Genomic DNA, 17,664 nt, shown 5'->3' with positions numbered 1-17,664 from the left:
ATGAAGATTAGAAGAAAGTTTAAAAAATTCATTTAGAGAATTTTTGTAAAATTAAGGAGTGTTAGAAAAAATGTTGGAATGAAACTATTTGGCTTTAGTAGAAATGCTTTAAGGAATTATGTATAAATAAGTTTTAAGTTTTAAGCTTTAGGGCTTTTTATGGTAAGATAAGGTAAAAATAAATTAAGGTAGTTTAATGACAGAATATAGTGAAAGATGGAAAGGATTTGCTGAGATAATTAATAACTAGAATACAAAAAAGGGAGGTGTGAGGAGGTCGATGAAACAAGTTAATGAAAGATAAAGATTTGGGAATATTGGATTTGGTTTTTAAATTTTTTGTCTGCTTTTGTTTTTGGTTTTGATGTATTGTGTGTTTTGTTTTTTCCCTTTTTTCTTTTTATTGACTTGTATTGTTGAATTCCCTTTTTTTGTCTATCTTTTTTCCTTTTTTTCTCTTCTTTGTAATTTTAAATTCTCAATAAATATCATTTAAAAAAAATAAAAAAATGCCAATCAAAGGTGGGTTCCCATATTTCCAGAGGGAAAAATCCAGACAAACAAAGATGTTGAGCTTTCATTGGGTGAACACCCACTCACACACACACCCCGGCCAGGCACGACTTCTGAGCCCGAAACAGAGCTTGAGCCTGAATCCAAGCCGCCGCCCCCCTCACACAAACACTTTGCTTCAAACCTGTCCCCCCCAAACCCAGACTTTTGCTTACAATTGTCAAAATCCCCCTGAATGGGCAAGAGGACATGCCTGGGATTTTCCAGACGTCTGGCAACCCTAAATCAAGGCAATTCCCATGGGCACCTTCACTCCATTTCACTAAATCTCTGCTGAAGTATGGAAGAGCACTCCTTCTGTTGTTTCATTTGTCTGGTGGTTTCCTGACATTTCTGTCAAGTTATTTACCCCAAACCACATAAATTACAGTGCACTGAAGTAAATAAGCTCACTTGCACCTATGTTTGGAAGATTTTGTCTGTAACTTGACTTCCTAGACAAGTCCAATGAAAAAAATCAATGGAAAGATAATATTCTGAGCTGGTTCTGTACATATTTTTTGTATTTTCCTGCCCTTTTATGTTTTATTTCTGTGAGGGTTTTTTTAAAAAATAAAACAAAAACACTGTATAAAAAGATTAATACATAAAACCTGTTAACAATAATGAGATTTACTCATACAACTCCCTACACAACTCTTTAGAAATTTAGCCCTTAAGCTTTAAAAGCATTTGGGGAATAATTATATATTTTTCTATTCATTGCCTGTTTATGGATTAAACATACTGTGCTGTAACCATACAAAGGAGGTTCTCCTGGTAATGCTCCTCTGCACCCCCAGAATAGAATTATACATCTAGGACCACCTATGAGACATCAGGATATCTACTGTTTGTTTTGCAGTCTCAGGATAAGTCATAAGTGAGGATGTGTTACTGCTAAAATAATTTCATTGCCTGCCAATTAGGTACCAGGTTAATCATTTTAATCTGCTCTTGGACCTTGGGGTGAAGGGCATGTAACAAATTAAAATATAATTGTTGGCATCTGTCTGTCTCGAGAGACAATGGAGTGTGCCTCCAGGGGTGAAGTCAACCTGCTGGGCTGCCCAGACGACAAGACCTCCACCCGCCCGGCTTCACTGATGTGGTCCAAAGTAAAGCAGAGCAATATGTTTGGCACCAGCTTGGCTGCAGGAGTTTCCAGAAGGAGGTGTACAAGGCGCCATCCAACTGTCTTAGGGACTCCACTCCTGATTTGTGTAGGGTTTACTCCTTAGCCTTTTCTTCTCCAGAAGCATAGGTTTAGGCTCAGACTTTTCCTTCTACTAGGTGGGCTGCCTTCCCAGGTTAGTGAGCCCTGTCTGCCCCTTATTTCCCTCTACAGCATGTGCAGAAACCTCCTTCTTGACCGCTGGACCACTGTTGGTCTCATCTGCTCAATATGCCAGAGCCTGTCTTTGCATGCAGAGGAAGTTCTAACCCATCATTAACATTATTAAACAATACTAATGTTAGACAGGCACGTTCATTATACTGGGTACCTATCATACACCAGCCCATTTAACTGCCTCCATGCCACCAACTATGACCTGTAAATACAAATTAATACAAATTGATACAAGTATTAAAAATTCAGTTTGTGTTTCTGAATGTGATTTGGCACTCAGTCTGCCAGCATCACCTGCATTGTGTGGTAACACTTTACCACATCTTTCCCCTCTCTAAGTTCTTTCCGTTGATGCTGTTGTAGGATCAGAATTCTGGATTGGTGGCTGTTGTTTTTAATGAAAATTGAAAGCTATTCATTGGCATACTCACATTTCTTGAATTAAAAATGCTAGAACTTTTACATTTCCCTGCACACAATCCGAATTTAAAATTCCTGTGTTTACATTTCGCATCTGTTTTGGCAGATTCACAGCCAAATAGGAAACAACACTGATGTTAAAATAGCATTTCATGGTTCACTTCCCTTCCAAAGTCATTGTTCAACAGGGATACACTGGCTTGATTTCTCAGAGATCTTCTGACTCTTAAGAGCACAATGCCTCAAGGCATACTCATTGAGGCACATCCTGGTGGAAGGCAACAAAAAAAAAAATTCCCATGAGCCTGAGTAAGATGAATAAGAAGAATGACTGTGGGAACTACCTCCTTTGCGTACAGTATATACAGTGTTATGCAGTGTAATACATCACAGAAGTTCGCCAATGTCACTCTTGGTTGGAGTTCTTATGTGAACTCTGTTAGACAGCAAGGCAGAATTGTTTTCAATGTAGTCCTTGGGGAGTCCTCCAGGAAAGGAAAAACAATGATTTTGATGGTTCATTTCAACGCTTTGTAACAGAGATCTTAAGGGTTATTCTACCAGTGTTGTGCCTCACGACTGTTTTTGGATGCCAGGACAGGTTGGGTGCATGTAAAAAAAATTCTTTGGCAAATGTGATGTGATGCGTGTGGGGTGAGATGGTTGCATCTTCCACATGGGAAAGTAGGATCATAACCCAGCCTAGTCAGTCACCAAGGATTCATGAAATGTGCTCTAACAACCCTCCTTTATTTCTAAAAAAAGAAAGAAGAAAGGGAGGATTAATGACTGACTATATCTTAAGGATGACCCATAGGCAGAATCTTGCCCCCTGGCAATAATACTCTGTCCCTTGCAATCCTACCAAATTATAGTTAAAGTGTGGTGAAATCTTGGTCCATCATTTCACATTTAGAGAAAGGAAAAAGTCATTTTCAAGTTGTAAGAAATTCAGTGTTTTAATGGTATCTTTTATTTTGTATGTAACAGTTATGTAATGTATCATTAGTGGGTATACAACCAAGCTTTACTCAAAGTAGGCCCACTGAAATTAGTGGGCATGGCTAAGTTAGATCTATCAATGTTAAGGGGTCTATTCTGAGTTTAACTTAGTTGCATACCACCCATTGTACTATTATGTACAAGACCATATCAAGAAGTCGTTATTGCTGTAATATAGGTAGCTTGTATTATGGAGTATCACCACAAGTGAGGCCCTTTGTTCCAGTAATGGTCCATTTTAAAGACCAAGTAGATCAATCCCAAGAAAATGATCTTACACATGACAAAAGAGAATCTTCTTCTTCTTTGGCGATCACTCGTAGCTGAGTAAGATTGTCTTCCATATACACAGTTTTAACAGTGAGTCTGTACATGACTGTGGAGGCCAATTCTGAATCCACACATCCTTCCACAGTGGGGACAGAGGTTTGCAGATGGGAGTTGATCATGGTGAGTGTTTGCCAAGCGTGCCTTCTTTTTAGCGCATTTCTCCCTTTCATTCTGAGTTGGAGTGTCTTCAAAGCCCATGACACCTTTGGTAAAGGCTGTTCTCCGATTGGAGTGCTTGCAGACAAGTGTTTCCCAGTTGTCAGTGTTTATACTGGGTGGTAGTCAACTAAGTTTTACTCCACCTGTTGAAATTAATGGACCTGACTTAATCATGTCCATTTCATTCAGTTATGTTTACTCTGAGTTAAACTTCACTGAATAGCTATAATGACTCAATAAACTAAGCGACAGCAATACTAGATGAAAATTTATAATGCCATTCAAAAAGAGAATCAAAGAAATAAACCTGTGCAGACATAAGATAAAATTCAGATAAGAAATACAACTTTCACTCACTCATCTCCTACAGCAGATGGTGCCTTGATGTAAGATGCCAAGCCTAGTTCTATGCAGATGACACCATCTGAGACAGTTTAAATCCAGTGACCCACAGAATGTTGGTTATCATGACCTCTTGTGTCCATATGGGGTTTATGATAATTAATTAGAAATGTGTACGTTTTTAAAATCTCTCAATTCTACATTTCCCTTCACATGCCACTGTTCGACTGATATGTCCAAAATCCGTATTTCCCAGGGGTGAACCATTTACATTCAGCATTTTGTTTTTGTTTTTCAGAATGGTATTTCAGACTAGTTCATTGGACCATGTTGAGGCTAAGTAGATTGGGGAAGCTCTGATTGATACGAGATTTGGAAAACTCACATTTTAAACTTGAAATCAATGATTTCATTCCTGAACAAAAACAAGAGTGTTTTGTTTTCACCTTTGAAATTCCCCATTTGCTTGTGTTCGGCATGTGTGTGACTACTGACATGCATGACATTTTCGGCATCAGAAGGGAGTGGGGGCAGAATGGGTTGGAAGAGGGAAGAGGTGGAATGGGGTGAGGTGAGCTTACAGCATGGTAGCTCGGAACACAATGCCCGCGTAAATGGGGAGTTGCCTGGACACACAGTGAGTGTGTATATGATATATATGCACACCTGTAATACTCCGTGCATCTTAGATTTGTTCACTTGCTGCAATCACTTCCCTCTAGCCCAGAGACCAGAACAATCAAGTATCTTCCTGGATGGTCAGGCTACATAATTAGCATTACCGCAAAGAAGAGGATTTTCAGATATCTAAGCACATATTTTCAAATATTGCATCACCAATTATTTTTCTTTTCTTTTCTGTGGGGTGGCATAACAAAAGAATCAATGTGCTTTATGAAAAATTAGAGGTGATCTTTCACCTTTTCAGAGTGTTAGTTAGAAAAGAAGAAGAAAAGCAACATTGTACAAAATACGTGAAAAGACTCATTATGAGTACTTCTCCTCCTACAGAACGGTGAGCACACATCTTTACCACACCTTCCTTAAAATTGGACAGGGACCTTGGAAAGAGGTCAGGTGTTATTTTGAGAGCTGGAGTCAGCCCATGGGATTACTTACCCATTTCCACTATGTGCAGGACCAAGAACGGCTAGGGCTGCCATATGACAAGATTTTCCTGAACATTAACGGAATTTCAAAGGTGAAATTGCCATCCGAGGGAAGTCAATTGAAAAATTGCAAGTTTTTTTGGCCTTTTTGTAAAATAAAGCTGAGCAACTTTGGGGTTTGTCTAATAAAGATAAAAAAAGCTCAACAACTTTCAGGGTGTCCTGGTTTTTACTTTTTGAAATATGGCCCTACGTGTAGACCCTTATCAAACAAGAGTGAAATTTGTGATTTGGTCACTTGTGTTTATTAGTCATTTGGTCTAGCTCATATAGTTTTTCCTCGTTTTTGAGAGCTTCCTTGCTAGTAGTATTAGTAATAATAATAAAGAAAATACAGAACCAGAGAGGTTTTTAGAGCTAGGTGTCAGGAAATTCAAAATAGTTCACCTGGTTTTATGATGTTTAATGTGAGTACTATGCTTAGGTGTAGTAGTAATGTTCCTTCACCCCCATTTTAAACTAAAATGTGCATATATCTCTTCTTCCTGTTTCTCCACCTCTCTCCAGCTTTCTACCACGTCTTCCTCCTTTTGAAAAGCAAAACATTGTGATGACAGCTATATCACTTCTTATGCTCCACTCTCCCAGGATAAGGTCCAATAGTTAACCATTCAACTGCCTTTAATCCTACTTTCCCAATACAACTCCATATGTGAAAAGTTCTTATCTGATCCCTTTTGATCCTCAAGTCCCTTATGAGGGCATTCAGCTACCTAAACTAAGTAAACTAAGCTGGTGCTGTGTTCTTTTTTTTAAAAAAAATAAATTTTTATTGAGTTTTACACAATTTAAAGACATACAATACATAACAAAGACAAACAAACACAAACACCAACACGTATAATTTCAAATCCTTAACTTCTTAACCCTTTCTGTAGACTTCCCCCCTCCCATTCCTGTATCCCAATTCCAATATTTAGTTCAGCAAGTTCTTATTAAATTAGCTTATATACTTAACTTTCAAAAATATATATACTTAGTTTTTAACCTTATGTGTTTAACTTATATAATTAATTTCAACACCCATCAGTACATCCTTTTCTAAGGTCGATCTTAGATCCCTTCCCACAATTTCCCCACTTCCATAAAAGTACTAAATAACAAAGACATTAAATTCTAATTATACCCCCTTTACCATCCCAGCTTTCCTCCCCCCATTCCCGGTTTGGTCCCCAAAGAATGTCCATTGTCCTATCAGTTCTCAGCCCGGATCCCTCACATCCGAGGCTCTTAATTCTCTCTCGGACCCTCTCAACCGGTTTTGTTGACAGTCCTTTATCTTGAACTTAATGTCTTGGAGACTCTCTATCTCAGTAGGATCTGCATTTCTTCCAGCCAAACCTCGAAACTCGAAAACGGAGCCCAGGTGATATTTCATATTCCTTTTAAGTCCAAAAGTCCCAAGAAGTCCAAAGGCTCCATCATTCACCTTGTACAATTTTATAATCCCAAGGTCTTCCAAACTTCCCATAAAAAAGTCTCTGCGATCCTCCTTCTCAATTGCCAACCAGGTTCCTGTCTTCCGATGCTTATTTCCCTTATAGTATATTTTTAAAGGCTTCTGGTTATTCTCTTTCTCCGTCGATTTCCCAACACCTCCTTCTTCCTCCTCTAAAACAGCGACATTATCTTCTTGTTCGACTGCCCGAGTATTTTGCATCAGTTCCTTTGTATGGTCAGCAAGTTTATCTGCTTTAAGACTCAAGGTCATAACATCTGTTGCAAAAGCTCTTTGTTGATCTTGTAAATTTCCCACAAGAAGAAACATTCTCTCGAGCTCTTTGTGTATTTTTCCATCTGCTGCCATTGTAATGTCTCTACTTCCCCTCTAGAGGGATTTAGTTACTTTGTATTTTCCTGCAACGGTCCAATTACTTTGTTTAGTTTTGTTTCTTCTTTATTTCCAGTAACCCAGAGCCAAATTCGATACAAATAATCAGCCCAAATATCAAAAAGCAACTTTTCCTTATTTGACAGCTCGTTTGACAGCTGTCAAATTTCTTATGTCTCCAGGGCCGGCTCTTTCACGGGTCCCTCCCGGGTTTCAGGGGGGGGGATTACCAGTCCGTTTCTCTTCTTTTTCCTTAAAAAAGAAGGGTTGTTCTTAATTCTTTCAAAATCGTGGGATTAATAACATTGATTTCACAAGGAAACAAAAAGTCCTTTAGACCTTAGTTGTTTAAATTCTTGCTTCAGATTGTCTACATGTATGGGGGGGCGGGCTTCCTTTTGACACCTCCCCCGATCGTACCGAATTTCAAGAAATTGAAAAGAGTTTTAGATCCGGATTTCTTATTACTCACGGGTTGTTGTTTTTGCAGTCCCAAATTCAAGGAAAAAAGTCAGTGCTCTCCGGCTATGGCTTGTGGCTTCGCTCCGTAGAAGTAGCGATCTGCTCCAGCACCACGCCGCTCACCTTCCCCCACTCCAAAGCCTTTAAAAGGGCTTCTTCGCGGGTTGGGGGGCGCAAGTGGTGCCCACTGAGCCACCACGTCCACAGGCTTCAGCGCCTGTGGTTTTTAAGGGTCCCCGCGTCACCGTTGCGACGGGACCCGTCTCCCACGGAGCCGATTCTCTCCGGAGCTCGGAGAGAATCCGCCATTTGCCGTTGGCGCTAACCCGGAAGCTGGTGCTGTGTTCTTGTTCATTTTGATAGGTGCGTTAGTTTCTGGACCAGCTCTACTGAATAAACAGGGAAAGAAAGGACAAACTGTTTCCCTCATACATTATTATTCTCCTCACACATTTGAGCTCAATACCTTACCATTCAACCCCCAAGATTTTCATGGTCTTGTTCCCCAAACATGAAGAAGTAGCTTAGAAGAAGTAGATGTATATAGATACATCTGTCCCAAGCAAGTGTGGCAACGGTTATGTACATTCAGTGTGGTTTTTAGTTATTTTTTAAATGTTTAGGGGTACTCTCATTTTGACTCAAGAAAATCACAATTTTATAGTTGAAATCAGGGAAAATAGATACAGTAAATGGGCAAAAGTACAAAGAACATGCATTGCATCGGGAAAGGAAATGAAGCCGCCATCAGAGTTGGTAACAACAAAACTGACCAATCACCATGCTAGATTACAACTCCTACTCCACACATTAAATGCTCACTTCCGTCTGAGACTCAGGAAACACTGTGACAGGAAATGAGGCTGCCGTTGGGGGTAGCAATGGAACTGATGATTCACTGTGCTAGAGAAGAAACTAAAATTTGTAAAAATAAAATAAAATCTCCCATTAGATTCACGAAATGCTTAGGGGTATGCATACCCCTTCATCCCCCCACCCCCCCAGAAAAAGCACTGTGTACATTTATCAAAATGAGGTTTATAGAATCATAGAACCACAGAATTGGAAAGGACCCCAAGGATAATCTCGTTCAACATCTGCAATGCAACAATCTTGCCCACAGCCATCCCTGGGTGGGGCTCAAACCACCAACCTTCTGGTTAACACCCAGGCATACTGATCCATTGCGCCACGGGATAGCTATTAAGAGTTCAGCATATGAAGGGGGACCAACAGAGGCAGGATTGCAACAGCTTTCTTTTTTCTTTTTTCTTGCCTCAGAAAGCTGCACAGCATTTGCTATTCCATTATACCTTTTGACAAAGTTGAACAGGGAAGACATACGGATGTGTCATGAATCTATATTTGAAAGACTGTTATGAGAAGAGGTGGAGGAATGGTTCTCTTTGTGTGGATCCCTCATTGCATTTCTCCTGACAGCAATTTAACTGTTCTCAGGAGTCGAATAAGCCTTATGAATCCTATAAATAGAAAGCTTGCAAAAACTTGGCTTCTATTATTAATGTCAAATATATGACAACTGATTAGAGCTGAAGTGAAACTGAGAGTGAATTTCATGAAACATTTAGTGCCTTGAAACACACCTCCCAATTTTGCCACTTACGTGACCATTCAAATTGTGGATTGGTAGCACTGACCTCACTCTACTTTCGCTTCATAATGTCACCATGTATCCAGATCAGACTGATTGCATGGTGATGTGACATCAGCATCTCCCTTCTACATGGAGCCTGATTGGCTGGATTTATAAGATACTCTTGATTTTTCTATTTTAATGACACAAAAATACTGGTCGGGGAAAGGAGCAAGTATGACCAAATGACAATCAGTGCGTAAAAATGCTTAGCAAGGTGTTGTTGTTTTTAAGAATGAAAAAAAAATTGCTCTCCCCCCCAAAAAAATATTCCCATCACTTTCATATGAAAAAAATTGGCATCAGCTTACAACTAGTCATCATTGCTTTTCTAACTATTCTGTATTTGGGTCCTTCAGAGTCAGCTGTAATTCTGTCATTGAACATTGGGGGAGAAAGGGGACCAGAAAACACTAGTACTCTTTTATTTCCATTTTTTAAGTATGCAAATGATCATTAAAGGCATAAAAAAATTAACAGCTAGGCAGTTTCCCCCTGATTTTATCCCAAAGTCATATCAAACAAACTCGTATAATGATAAATGTCTACATTAAAACCATCATTGCTAATAGTATTCCATATCATTTATCTTTTGTACAGCATGACCAAATTACAATGACCACATGACTGTAGCCACTTATGATTAATGGTGGCTTAACACAGTGTCTGACAGTAAAGCTTTGAGGATGGAAATTATCGTATATTTTAAGCATTTCCAGCTATACATTAATTAAAAATGTATTTGTTTTTTTAAAAAAAATGCAAAGAATTTCAAATGCATTTTAAACTATTTCCCTGAAAGCACAATCCTATACAGGCCTACTCAAAAGTAAGTTTGATTTAATTCAATGGGGCTCAATCTCAGGTAAGTGGATATAGACTGCAATACTAAATTCACTTCCCTAGGAGTAAGTTCCATGGAAGCAAAATGGCACTTTCTTCTGAGTTGATATGTACTATTAAAATATGAATTGCACAGTATGAATTTTGCATAAAAGTATCTGACTTGATGGAAGTGTCAAATGAAATCATTACAGGGGAAAAAGAAGAGGGTGTTTTGTTTTTTTAAGCACTATCTAAAGATTTCTGGAACTCTCTCACTAATGGGAAGAATGAAACAGATTATTTCACAATGTGGTCTAGATGTTCACACCAAGAACAAGTGTGGTATAGTGGTTAGAATGTTGGACTAGGACCTGGAAAACCAGGGGGAAATCCCTGCTCTGCCACGAAGTTCACTGGCTGACTTTGGGTCAGTTACTGTCTTTCAGTCCAACCTACCTCACAGGGTTGCAATGAGGATAAAATGGGGAAAGATGGAATATAAATGTAATAATATAACACAATAAACAGAATCCTGTCATTTGTTGCAAGGCATAGTCTAAGGCACCCCATTGTGTCTGAAAACTGAGGGGATTTCACCTCAGTGGTTAAGATACTTCCAGACCATTTTGAAAGAGAGAGATGGGCACTCTGAAACTTTCCAAGCAAAAGGATCTTAGCAATAATAAAAAGAAAGCATGATCCTATCCAGTGCTATTTTTCTAGAAAAAGAGGTGCCAGAATTCACCATGAACACCTCCCTTGTTCCCTTTTAATGGCAATGGTGCCTACCAGAGAGGTGCCAGAACCGAGTCCGGTTGAGTTCTGGCTGAAAAATAGCCCTGATCTTATTCTGTGTCACACTGAGGGCCAAACTACACATGGCATTAAAGGTATGGTTTGACATTGTGTGTATCTTTTTAAAAATTGTAAATAGCAGCCACTAGTTGGAGGGACATTCATGATCAGAACCAAAGTACAGTGGCTATAATATTAAAGTGACACCATTGTCTAAAGGCTATAGCCCCACCAATTTTGCCTGTCTTTTTGACACTACTTAATTCAGTGTCTGGCAGCTTTCTTCAATACTCCAAGCATTGATTTAATCCTAACATTTACTAAATTTAAGACTTTTGGGGGATCTGCCTTCTCCCAAACTCAGAACAATACTTTTCCTAGTGAGTCGTCAGCTACGCAAAATCGTCTTTGTAACAAACTAAACCTGCAACAATAGTTGATTTGGAATTCATCTCTATTCCTCTTTCTTCTATGGTCCTATAGGAAGAGAGTGGGTGACGCTGTGGTCTAAACCAATGAGCCTCTTGGGCTTGCTAATTGGAAGGTTGGCGGTTCAAATCCATGTGACGGGGTGAGCTCGCATTGCTCTGTCCCAGCTCCTGCCAGCCTAGCAGTTCAAAACCACACCAGTGCAAGTAGATAAATAGGTACCGTTACGGTGGGAAGGTAAATAGCATTTCCGTGCGCTCTGGCATCCCATTGTGGTGTCCCATTGTACCAGAAGCAGTTTAGTCATGCTGGCCACATGACCTGGAAAGCTGTCTGTGGACAAACGCCAGCTCTCCGGTCTGAAGCAAGATGAGCACCACAGCCCATAGTTGCCTTTGACTGGACTTAACCCTTCAAGGGTCCTTTACCTTTTAGCTTTATAGGAGAAGTACATTATTTCCTCTCCAGTCCAAAAGAGACTATTCCACTTTCCTTTTCCTAAATTGGGATGAGCCGGCCTTCTAGTATAAATGATAATAATTTAAAGCCAACTCGATTCTCAAATGACTCTATAGCAGCTTCCAGCTTAATGGGCCAAGCAAAAGTGCTTTGGGTTAAATCTCTGTGGATCAATTGTCTACACCATGACGGACACGCTAGTTGACATACTGAAGTTCAAACACTGTTAATAACATAATTCTCTCTACTTGCTCTCTCTCTCTCTCTCTCTCTCTCTCTCTCTCTCTCTCTCTCCCTTTCCTGGTTACTCCAGAAAAGCTATAAATCCTATAAGGCTAAGACGATAGAAGCTGCATTTCAGATCTTAAATTCATAGCTCTTATAGCATGAAATTAATATGGATTTTGGAAATTAAGACAAACTAATGTAGAGCCCACTTTTGAAAGCCCTATGTCAACAAATATAAACAAGTACATTGGTTCCGTTGGTAATAAGAATTTTAAAAAATGATTTGTCTGAGAAATGTCCAGCATTAAATCATTGTGGTGTGTGGATGTGTTAACTCTAAAACATGTGTTAAAAGAGCCACCTAATAAAGTGATCAAATGCAAAGGAGAGCCAGGTGTATTTTATTAAAAGTTTCTAAAGATAATTTCAGGAAGCACAGCATGCATAGCAAATACCTGATGAAAAGCCTCTTTCTTCATAGTTATTAAAGGTTCAGGATTCTGTCCTCTTTTATCACTGGTCCCTGTTGGAAGAAACAGAAAGGCATACAAATAAATGATCAACCCTCAGATTACAAAGCTATTTCCAGATAGCACAATTATATCCCCATATTATCATATTGGCTCAGAATATCCTTAATATCTGCAACATTAACTAGCAAGGCTTGGCAATCGAGGGTTGGCTGTGTTTTCAAGACTAGTCACCACCCTCTATTGAGATAGACAAGGGAACGGCCTGGACTTCTTTGTCTCATTTTATATTGCTCTTGGAAGTGCATAAACTCAAAATTCCCCATATGCAATCCAGACAGCACCTTAAGACTTATCAGTTGGTTACTGAGAGCCCTAGAATCACAGAATCATAGCACTGTAGAGCTGGAAGAGACCCCAAGGGTTACCTACCCCAAATCTCTGCAGTGCCCTGAAATCTTGTGTGACCTGCCAGCTAGCAGTAAAAAACACCTACCTGCAGTCAAGCACTCTTATTTAGAAAAGTAGAGACAGCCACTTCAACCTTTGTTCACTTTTACACTCAGCTGGTGTTTCGGGACCTCTAAGCTCTTCATTCTTCCTTGTCTAAAAGTATCTCTACTTGCCTTTGAATTGATGAAAATAGGGACATCCCATTCCATAACGATAATTTTACTATTTATACCCCTTACTGGGTTGTCACAGCATCTTATTGGGGTTGTCACAGCACTCTGGGCAGCTTCCAACATATATAAAAACATAATAAAACATCAAACATTTTAAAAAACCTTCCCTATTCAGGATTGCCTTCAGACTGGGGATTAGATAACTACATACCTTCTGGCATTTCTCCAATGAAAATATGGACATCCTAAGGAAAGGGGGGACATTATGGGATCAAATCAGAAACCGGGATGACTTCTCTAAATCAGGGATGTCCCTGGAAAATAGGGACACGTGGAGGGTCTGCAATGGACCAATTTCTCTTGATGCAAAGCACCTTCCTGTCTGCTAGTGTCATGGGAGCCACAGCACCATTCCTTTCCATGTCACTGGAGTTGTCTGGGCCATGGGGGAGGAACCCTGACCGCTCGCTGCTTCTCCAGCATGAACTCTCAAAAAACTGGATCAATGCAGGCATGGACAGAAGCCCAAGAAGGCCAGGAAGAAATGGATAGAGAGAGATGAGGTGATACATAGCCAAATATGGCTGCACAGGGGTTCTTCAGGCAAGAGAGGAGATATGGAATTCAGTGGACTGAATGTGATACTTCAATTTGATACCTATAGTATATATTCTGTCCAAAATGGGTCAGAGAAGGGGCTTCAGCATCAGAGTGAACCCAAAGGAAACAGAAAATGTCATTCTAAGGCCACTGTGGAGCTTTCCTGGGCCAGGTAGCAGGTTGCAAGGGCAGGTACTCAAATGAGGGCTTCCAACCGTAGGTTGTGTAGATTACCTGCCTGCCAGAAAATGCTAGCCAAACTTCGGAAATGGGAGGGAAATGGGAGGCAGCTTGGCTGGAATCTTCAGGGCAGAAAGTGAGAAATGTTGGAGGGTATGGTCCAGCTATATCACTATTGCTTTCTTAGACTGCAAGAGGCTCTCCAAGGTCTCAAGCACAAAGTGATCTTTCCCATCACCCACAAATTGGTGTTTTTTTTAACTTGGGATGCCAAGCCTGTACTCTGCCACTGAACTGTGATTCCTTCCCATAGGTAATGTAATAAAAAGCTAATAAGTCTTAGCAGCATAAACCTCTGCCATACAATGTAATTGTCTACAAACTACAAGTTATGTTGATATTCTAAAGAGGAAAGGAAACCAAACTCCTCATTTATTTATTTATCATTTTCCCAAAGAATTAAAGAAAATCTTTCCCAGGGCTGATTTTTCAAAATGTAGTTATTTCTCTTTGGGAAAAGGTTGTGCTGGCTAGCCAATGGGAAAATCAATGAAAGTTGCAGTAATGATCAAATGCAGCTTGTGACACTTCAGTTATCATTGAATTTTACCCAGAAGACAATCAATACTTGGTTATACAATGAAGCACACCTGGTAGGTGGTAGAAGTTACCGCACTGCATAGTATACAAACACAAAGGCAGGCTATTTGCTCTTTTCAGACACCATTCTACTACTCTTAAACCATAAAAATGTCCTCTTGGGGCTCCAAGCCATTTCTTGCCCCTCAGTGACTTTGGGTCATCTATGTTGTAAGACGATGCTTTTATTTTGCTTCTCTCACATTCAAAGGATATTCTGACAGGCATACAGACTTCTTTTGTCTTCAGCAAACTCTGGCTCAGGTGAGAATGCTTTTATACCACAAGATAATCAGCCTATTAAAAATTCTGAATCACTCCAAATATCCAGCTTTCTGCAGGTTTATTGTGTTCCTGCACCACCAAACAGCTCCCTAGGAATCCTCGTGCTGACATGAATTGTAGCCAGTTTTGCAAAGCAGAAAGGCCAATTAATTGAGAGCCCAACTCAAAGATAAGCCATGTGTTAGCAAAGATGTGCTGTATCAACACAGGCATGGCACTCACGGATACATGTGAGAATCGTGCATTGACTCCTGGGCAGGTTTGCTAGTCCTTTCTTTACCTGTTCTGATGGCGATAGGAAAGAGGAAAAAGAAGCAGGTGCAGATAGGGAGAAAATGTTATATCTTGGGATAGTTAAAAAAAATGTTCACAGCACAACAGTAAAAACAAGTTCATGGATAACTGCTATTTTATGTTGACCTCTCAATGACAAATGATGATGTACTGTTTTTGGTAAGAATTCTGATCAACACTAGTCCTTATTCACAAGGAAGGTCCTCACATTGTGCCTTGCGGATCTTCAGAATATCTGGACTTTAAATGTAGGTGGACATATAGTGCAAGAACAGCACTATCCAAGTAAGATGGAGCTCCTATAAGTTTAATAGCTGTGAGGAAGAGGGGATTTCATTTTTATCACTCTGACATAAACTGCTTCATTTAAACAATGATTAAAGATGATGCCTCCTACATTTAATGATACCCTACTTTACTTTTCTATGGAAAACCCAAAGCAACACATTTGCATCTCATAAGACAGCTATATTAATGTTAACTTTTAAGCCCACATGGAACACAGCTGACTTCCAGGTCCTTCTCCAGACACTTTGATGCTTTGTGTCACTTGGTATGGTTTCAGAAGTGTCAGGAAGTGGCCTGTAAATGCATGTTGATAGAGATGCTCAATGCCTGAAACCTTTTTGGACATTGATGCAGTAGACACATGTCAGGATTAAATTCAATACATTCATCACATTTGTATCCCACGCTTTGTCCAAGGTCCACAGGGCAGCTCACATGAGGTGGGAACCAGCATTCCATAAGTAGAAATCTACTCATGGAGCAGAATGCCATTGAGTCTCAGCTTCCCCTTTACAGCCTCAGACCACAACATACCCCCAGAGCCCTTTTTTCCCTGGAAATTTGGCGTATTCTCCATAACAGCTTGGGAGATGTCACAGGGGGCTGCAGGGGAAAGAGGAAACTCACCCAATCTAAGTTCATGGAAACTCTCTACTGAATCCAGGTCACAAATGGAAGGCTCCCACCTGTAAATGGAGCGATTGCTTCCATTCAAGGAAGGGCACCTTTGTATGCATCCCACATAATTATCCTGCTTTATTCTCACAGCTACTACACTATGAAGAAGAATAGACTAAGAATGGTGATTTTCCCAAGGCCACACAGTGAGTTTCATGGATGAATGGACAAGGCTCCTGAGCCCAAGGCAAGCCTTGTCCACTACGCCATACCACCTCTATGCTAAGCAAAAGCACTGCATGCATTAAACTCATGCATTGAGCGTTTTACGTTTCATGGCTTCCGAATACCATAAATGGAAGGGTCTTTTCAAGAGGAGAAGAAAAGTCTTTTCAGCTGCTATTAATCAAGGAACATTAACTTCAATGGCAGCTAGATCACGTCACATTCAAATTAGATAGCAAATGAATTCATTGACCTTGAATGGAGTGACACCTAATAACTCAGTGTTATAAAGAAGTTACCAAGTTTAATATTGCCATCTGTGAAGTGTCGAGCAAGATATTTAGGCATTTCTGCAAATTTTAGGAGGGTAAAAATACTCCATCCAATGGCTCTAAGTGCTGTTAGTCCCACAATTTGAAGTCTTGTCCTCTTGAAAAGCTATTTACTCATCTAAAACTTGCTCATCACCTGCAGTAAGAGGAGGAAAAGGTGGGGACGATTCGTGATTCCCTACTGAGAGGCATGGAGGCCAAGCAGAACTGCTAGCTGGTAAGGTGTGCTCTGGTTGTGATGGACAGATTATTTCAATAGTTCCTTTATTCAAAATATCTTATTTTATAACAAGGATCTCATCTCTTTATTAGTTTCCTCTGCAGAAAGATTGTTAACCGAGAATTCATATGCATGTCTACTCAGAAGTTAATCCCACTGGGTTCAATATAGCTTAGTCCCAGGTAACTGGGTATATTGAAGCCTTTAAAATGGATAAATTTACTAACATAAATACAATATCAAATGCAAAAAAATTGAAGAAAAAAATCTGCACAAAATATCTGTTATCAAGTGTTAGTTGATCCAGATTCCATGTTGAAGAAAGAAAGAAAGAAAGAAAGAAAGAAAGAAAGAAAGAAAGAAAGAATATTAAACTCTTCATTTCAACAAAATTATTTTGTGTTTAAGCTTTTAAAATCTGGAACATAGATCAGAGAACATTTAGTCCATATTAAAAGGAAAGAGAATGGAACTAGTTTAAAGTGAAAGCAACTTCAAAGTCTTTCATTAAAGGATATTTTGTACTGAGAGATCTGGCCACCATTACCAGTTTTACCTTCTTATAAATCCAAACCGCATGCTTCAGATTTCTAGTCATAAATACCCCCACTTGATAGAATTTGACAGATTAGGCTATTATCTGCTTCCGATTTATCTCATTTTCTCCCTTATTTTCCTTATCCAATTGAATTTTATTGCTTCTTTTTTCATATGATTGTTCCACAGAAAGAAGTTCCAGATGCAGTCAGAAACCTACAATTTATGCAGATACTGAAAGCCTTGCCTCACAATAAATATATCTTCAGTAGAGATTATTACAAACACCTTGGTGATACTGCTTTAAACAACTGGCAATCTTCCAGCATCAAGGCTAATTCC

At 39.6% G+C, this 17,664-nt stretch overlaps 1 long non-coding RNA gene across 2 annotated transcripts in view; it reads right to left on the bottom strand.

The window, feature by feature from the left end:
- Window positions 1-2,281: 2,281 nt before the first annotated feature.
- Window positions 2,282-17,664, bottom strand: part of LOC308582835 — a 121,597-nt gene continuing 106,214 nt past the window's right edge. Inside the window, exons 4-6 of one of the 2 annotated variants that reach the window (XR_014005904.1) lie at window positions 12,464-12,531; window positions 5,276-5,333; window positions 2,282-3,078 (exon numbers count right to left, since the gene is read on the bottom strand). This is a non-coding gene — a long non-coding RNA (uncharacterized lncRNA). Of the gene's footprint in view, window positions 3,079-3,294; window positions 3,958-5,275; window positions 5,334-12,463; window positions 12,532-17,664 lie in introns of those variants that run through there. The other variant, XR_014005905.1, reaches the window with a different exon arrangement.

Source organism: Podarcis bocagei (assembly GCF_964188305.1).
Source record: "Podarcis bocagei genome assembly, chromosome: 3".
Taxonomy (NCBI): Eukaryota; Metazoa; Chordata; class Lepidosauria; order Squamata; family Lacertidae; genus Podarcis; species Podarcis bocagei.
The sequence above is the reverse complement of the archived record's forward strand: the minus strand, read 5'-3'. Positions and strand labels throughout refer to the sequence as shown.